We start from the raw sequence: 6162 nt of genomic DNA, 5'->3' as shown, positions 1-6162 counted from the left end.
AAAATGTCCTAATGCTAGAATGTTGCTTAAATTGTAGATAAAAACAGGTGACATAAGGTATCAGATTGCATATCCATGTAATCAATATACATCAATAACTCCTTGGTAAGTTAATCTTGAAAATTATTATATGTTAATAAAAAAGTAAAATAGACAGTATATTTAAAAATTGATCCTATTTATCACATATAATTTGCATTTCATTTTTAAAACAAATACAAATTTTATACCAAATATAACTCTTCAGTATGGATATGATTAAGGCTTTTCCTTTTTCCTTAGCAGATAGAGTTTTGAGTAACAATAATTTCTAACTTATTTAAATGATACCAGCTTGCACCTGCCAAATTTATTGAAAATCTGCACTACTAAACATTTCACACTATCAGTGAACATCTAGTCTCCTTTTTATTTAATAAGAAGAGTCAGAGTTTTAAAAAATGTTGATTCATGAAAATAATTGAAGTACATGCTAGTAGTGAATATAACAAAGAATGTGTGTGGAGAGCACAGGATATCAGGATAAGAATGTTCAGTCACAAGACAGACACAAAATTTTTACTAAACCAAGAGAAAAAAAAAAAGGTTTCCTGTCTGTCAGACTTCTCAGATCTTTGTTATAGCAATGTGTACAGTGCACAATATTTTCCTGTATTCATTTTCTCATGGACCACTTTTAAATGAAGAACTTATGTCTTACTGGTATTTTGGAGAAGGTATTATGGGACATGTGATTCCAAATCCTGATTTAGATATTAGTCCAGCAAGAAGAAAACAACCACAAAATTTTATATGTATTTCATACATACACATATATATGTATACAAATGTGTATGTATATGTACATATACATCTGTGTATATCTGTATGTGTATATGTGTGTATATATATATAGACACACAGAAATGCATAAATAAATTGACACATAACCATAAAATTACAAAATATCGCATGCATAATGGAGCTGAAATCCATGAGCTAAGGAAAAATGAAGACATCCAATTGGTTGGATGAGTCAAGAATTTTCTAAGGAGGAATTCAGAGATGACCTCTAAATGTGAATGTCTTATTTTGGAAAATTTCCAAAAAATAAATACACACACATCCCAGGTATGTGAAATCAGAGGCTTTCCTTCTGTGCATTTTTATACATCTAGTTCACATAGATGGAAAAAGTTTCAAAGCAGTTAAATTATTTCTGGAAAAGAATACTTTAGAGCAACTTTTACCCTTTTCATCAGGCCAAAAGGAAATCTCTGCTTCATATTTGGTCGCATTTGACAATGGTAATCTATGTTTTCTGCTTCTGATATTTGCCTACAATAAATATAACTCTCATCTTTTGCCAGGTTCCATGGAACTATTTGTGAGAGTCCTTCCAAAAGAATTTTGAACAGGGACTTTCATCTTCCCTATGTGGTTAGGATATTGCCTGAAATTATCTTCAGAGAAAGAAATGTGATATGGTAGATGTGTGTTTTCACAACTTCACTCAAATCAAGTTTCAAACTTATTATACAAAGACTATGTTTCTATGTATCTTGACAGATTTTTAAAAAACAATTGGGAGAACCTGTGGCATCTAATCTCATCTTTAGACTCTAGCATCTCATGAGTATTTCACTGAGTTGTCTTAGTGTTGTGTGTAGCTCTCAGTTGTGGCTGGACCATCCATTGCAGGTCTTATGATTTCAAGACACCCTCAGCGATAACTGGCAGTTAAACTGAAGGAAAAAATTGGGGCCTCACAATTGGGGGGGATGGATTACAGAGCGATGTGGGCCATGGTTCTGCTTCAATTGGTGTCAAGGGTGGGGGCCTAGGGTTTCAAGGGCTCATTCTGCATTGATGAATTGATGAATTTAAAACATAAGAATGAGAATTAAAAATGCAGGAAGAGTAAAAACAAGTGAACCCAATGGTCTGTTAAAGGACATCACCCAAGATCTCTACAACGAAGGAGCTGCTTGGGCAGAGGAAGCCTGTCTCTTCATTTAGTCCTGTGGCTAGCAATTTATTTATTCAGGATAGCCATCTTTGCAGCAGAAAAGAAAAGGCAACCATCAAGGCTTATACTACATTTAGACATGTGTCATTATTTGGTATTACATCATCTATCCTCGTGGTTATTTTGTCTTTAGTAGATGTTTTGCTCACACATCTGTATTTTAGTAGGACTTCTCAGGGCCAGCTTATTTCAGCCCTAGCTGTGGTCAGCAGAAGGCTAATGACCTGCTTCTTCCCTGCTGGTACCCCAACTGACCTGGTTACTGGTTTCCAAAAGCAATCATTCCCTCTGTTTACGTATTTTTCCTTTCCTCTTTCCATGAATCTCATACCTCTTCTTACCCCAGAGCCTAAGTTTCCTTCAGAAAGTTGTCTGTGACCAGCCTCTCTAGCCTCTGCACTAGCTCTCTGCTCTGAACTTCGGCCACATATTGGTGGTACTTGCCATTTAATGTTCAGTAAATAATGTATTATTCACTCTTCCCTTTCTAGGTACTCAGTATGTGGGTTCTGGCATACAAATATTAGTAGGGGGACCTTTCCTTTCCAGTGTACAATTTAGACTAGGGAGGAGTCAGGGAGCACAATTAAAACACACTCTCTGTTTTATAAATAATATAGCATCAAAAACAATAAGGCAAACCAATAAATAATACTCTGGAAAGATACCTTGCCCACATTTCTTTCTTTGATAAAAATTACAGCAAGAAACATGTAGACTATGATTCCATTTCACCAAACAATATAATGAAATGGTTATGGTTTATACATATATGTGAGTGGCTGCAAGAAATTTGGTAAAGATGGGGATCATGCAACAGATTGGGAAGTATCATTGCAAAATTTTAGGTTAAAATGTAGAATTAACATTCTGTAATATTGATTCAAATGTGTAATTTTTGAACAAGCACACATTCAGTAGCTAGATTTCACGATGAGCAAATGAACATCCTTGTGTGTTTTGGTGATATATATGATTGTGACTAATTTTCTTTAATATTGTAAATGTAATAAAAGTTTTATTTCAATATAGTTTTCATAATTTAAACCATCATTTTCAATAATTAAATGAAATTTAAAATAAGATAAATTAAATTTAAAAAAAGATAAAAATAGATCATAGCTAAAATGATATGGTAGTGCTTATGGAAGCATATGAAAATAAAAGCATTTAATACGGAAGTGCTAAAGCTTGAACAATAACTTCTATTATTGTTACTGATTATATTTAAGTCTTATTTCCTCATGCAAGCTTAGGACTTCTGAATCTGATTTTTCTCTCCTTTTCCAGTGGCAGTGATAGTATTCTACTTGTCATTCTAGCTCAAGAAAGATTTGCCACCGGGGTGCCTGGGTGGCTCAGTCAGTTAAGCGGCTTACTTCAGCTTGGGTTGTGGTCTAATGGTTTGTGAGTTTGAGCCCCACATAGGGCTCCATGCTGACAGCTCAGAGCCTGGAGCCTACTTTGGGTTCTGTGTCTCCTTTTTTCTCTGACCCTCCCCCACTCACACTCTGTGTCTCTCTCAAAAATAAATGAGCATTAAAAAGAAGTTTAAAAATTTTTTTAAATAAAAAAAAGAAAGATTTGCCACTGAGGACAATTCAAATACTAAAGAAGGAATTGGAAATTCAGTGCCCCTGAGAAATATTATTTTGTTGTATTACCTCTTTTGACAAGAGCTGAACATCTTGAATCTTGAAAATACCTAAAGCTTCTACTCTATTGGTCTAGATTTTGCTTCCAGAAAGCATAAAGGAAACAACATTGTAAACACTATGCAATAATTTAAGTCATCTCTCTTTCCCTGGTGTGTTGGCGCTCCTACAAACTGCAGCAGGCTCATAGAACACTGCACTGGGTTCCTCCAGTGAAGTATCAGCTTGAACCAAACAGAATTGTGATAGTGGCTCCTTTTTGGGAACTTCTCACCAGGCTGAGTCCCTTTGGTTTTAGAATCATGTTTTGTTTTGTTTCGTTTTGTTTTGTTTTGTTTTGTTTAATGTATAAAATCAGGAAATGTTCTCAGTGACAGCCTAAGGGACGCAATCAATAAACACATTGAAAGAGTAAATTAACTATACTAGAATAGTTTGTGGTCTTAGAGGGAGGCCCTTTTACCTAAAACATATATCCACCTTACTTTGTTGTCAGGATGGGTGGAATATAATGAACTGCCTGCTGAGTCCAGACACATTCAGGAGATTAGCATTTAAAAAGGCTTATCTAGGAGTATGCCATTTTGGGTGTAGAATCATTACCAAAAGGTGTCACACATGACTCTGTTTTATTAAAGGGAATAATGCAACATAGTAAACATATGAAATTTTTATGGTTCAGAACTATGTTGTGAACGAAAAATATTCTAGATGAAGGATCGGCAAAACTTTTCTGCAAAGAGACAAACACTAAACGTTTTAGGCCTTGAGGGTCATATGGTTTCTGTCACAACTACTCAGTTCTGTTGTCATAACACAAAAGCAGTCATACACAATTTTTTTCTTAATGGCATAGTGGTGTTCCAATAAAACTTTGTTTACAGAATCAGGCAGCAGGACAAGATTTATCCATGAATTTAGATCATCAGCTTCTGCTCTACACTGTAATAGTGATATCATTAGGTATTACTGAGATTTATAGTAATTTTTTTTACACTTCTTTAAATGTCCAGGGTCTGGCTTTTTGTGTATGAGTTCTTACATCTTCTAATTACAGCCTTGTTTGTTTTTTTTTTTCTGTTAAGAACTTCCTTGTACTCTCTCTCTAAGAAATATATATATATATATAAAATAGCACATATATTATATGTTATGTTATTTATATTTTATATTATATATAACATATCTTTTATATAATATGAAAATATTCATTTCTATGTACAATTTTTATTTGAATAATATTAAATACATACTACAGCCATGATAACAGCTACAAAAACATATAATTTATTTTATTTAAAAATTTCAGGTTATGTGACTGTCAGATAAACATTTTGTTTATTTATGCCAGGTTATAAAGGACCCCCAGTCACTTGATATGCTTAAGTGATATAAAAGTGTTTCCTATCATCTTCTTTAACTGTTCTTTCCCACCTCAGCATTTTGTTTTGTTATCAAAAGTCTTCATTCACAAATAAGTTCTTCATGATTGATTGTTTCAATTATTTGCTAATAGTCACTCATCATGCAATTGATAGACTTGTAAATGGTGATTCCAAATAGTCATCAAAATCAAATTAATGAAACCATGTGTAGGCATATTCTTCATAAAGATCACATAAATAGGGATGCCTGGGTGGTTCAGTTGGTTAAGCGTCCAACTTGGACTTTGGCTCAGGTCATGATTTTATGGTTTGTAGGTTTGAGCCCCAGGTTGGGCTCTCCAGCGTCAGCATAGAGCCCACTTTGATCCTTTCTCCCCCTCTCTCTCAGCCTCTCACCTTCCCTCTCTCTCAAAAATAAAATAAACACTTAAAAAGTCACAGAAATAAACTATTTTCCATTTGATCAATTATGGAACATTCAGCTAAAATGCTCCTGGAAAATGTCGTTTTAATTAAAAACGCTTAATTTGTGGACCTCTATAGGTTATGTATCTACATTGTATTTTCATGTGATTAATAAATTTGTTTTATTTGAAGTATATTAAAATACAGACTATCTGCTTTGATGGGTACATGACTTTTTTATCACAGGTGGGTCCAAATAATTTTAGAACGCTCTTTTTTTCCCTGGAATATTTTTGTGTTCTTATTAGCATAAAGTTATCCAATTTTTGAATTTACTAGTAGGAAATTTTTGGATTCACAGATTTAGAAGAAACCTAGTATATTAAGTGGTGGTTACTTTCCTCTGACTATACTATCTTGACTTCAAGTAGAACGAGAATGACAAAATAAAGCTATCTGTCTCAGTTAATGCCAAGAGAAATTCACTGATACCCTGTTTATTCCATCAGATCCTAAAATAATTAGGCAGCGTCATTCACAGGGTTTCAGCATAAATGTGTAAACTACACTTGTACAACAAGGCTAGAGTGGCAAAGGGAGGATTTTCATGCCTGAATATGGATGTCCATAAGGCCACCCAGAAATGGGCAGTGATTTTGACGCATTCCACAGTCCACTCCAACAGCCAGTGGTTCTGGGCAACTGTCTA

This window comes from Hyaena hyaena, unplaced genomic scaffold (assembly GCF_003009895.1).
Source record: "Hyaena hyaena isolate Hyena2069 unplaced genomic scaffold, ASM300989v1 scaffold_1429, whole genome shotgun sequence".
NCBI classification, from domain to species: domain Eukaryota; kingdom Metazoa; phylum Chordata; class Mammalia; order Carnivora; family Hyaenidae; genus Hyaena; species Hyaena hyaena.
The sequence above is the reverse complement of the archived record's forward strand: the minus strand, read 5'-3'. Positions refer to the sequence as shown.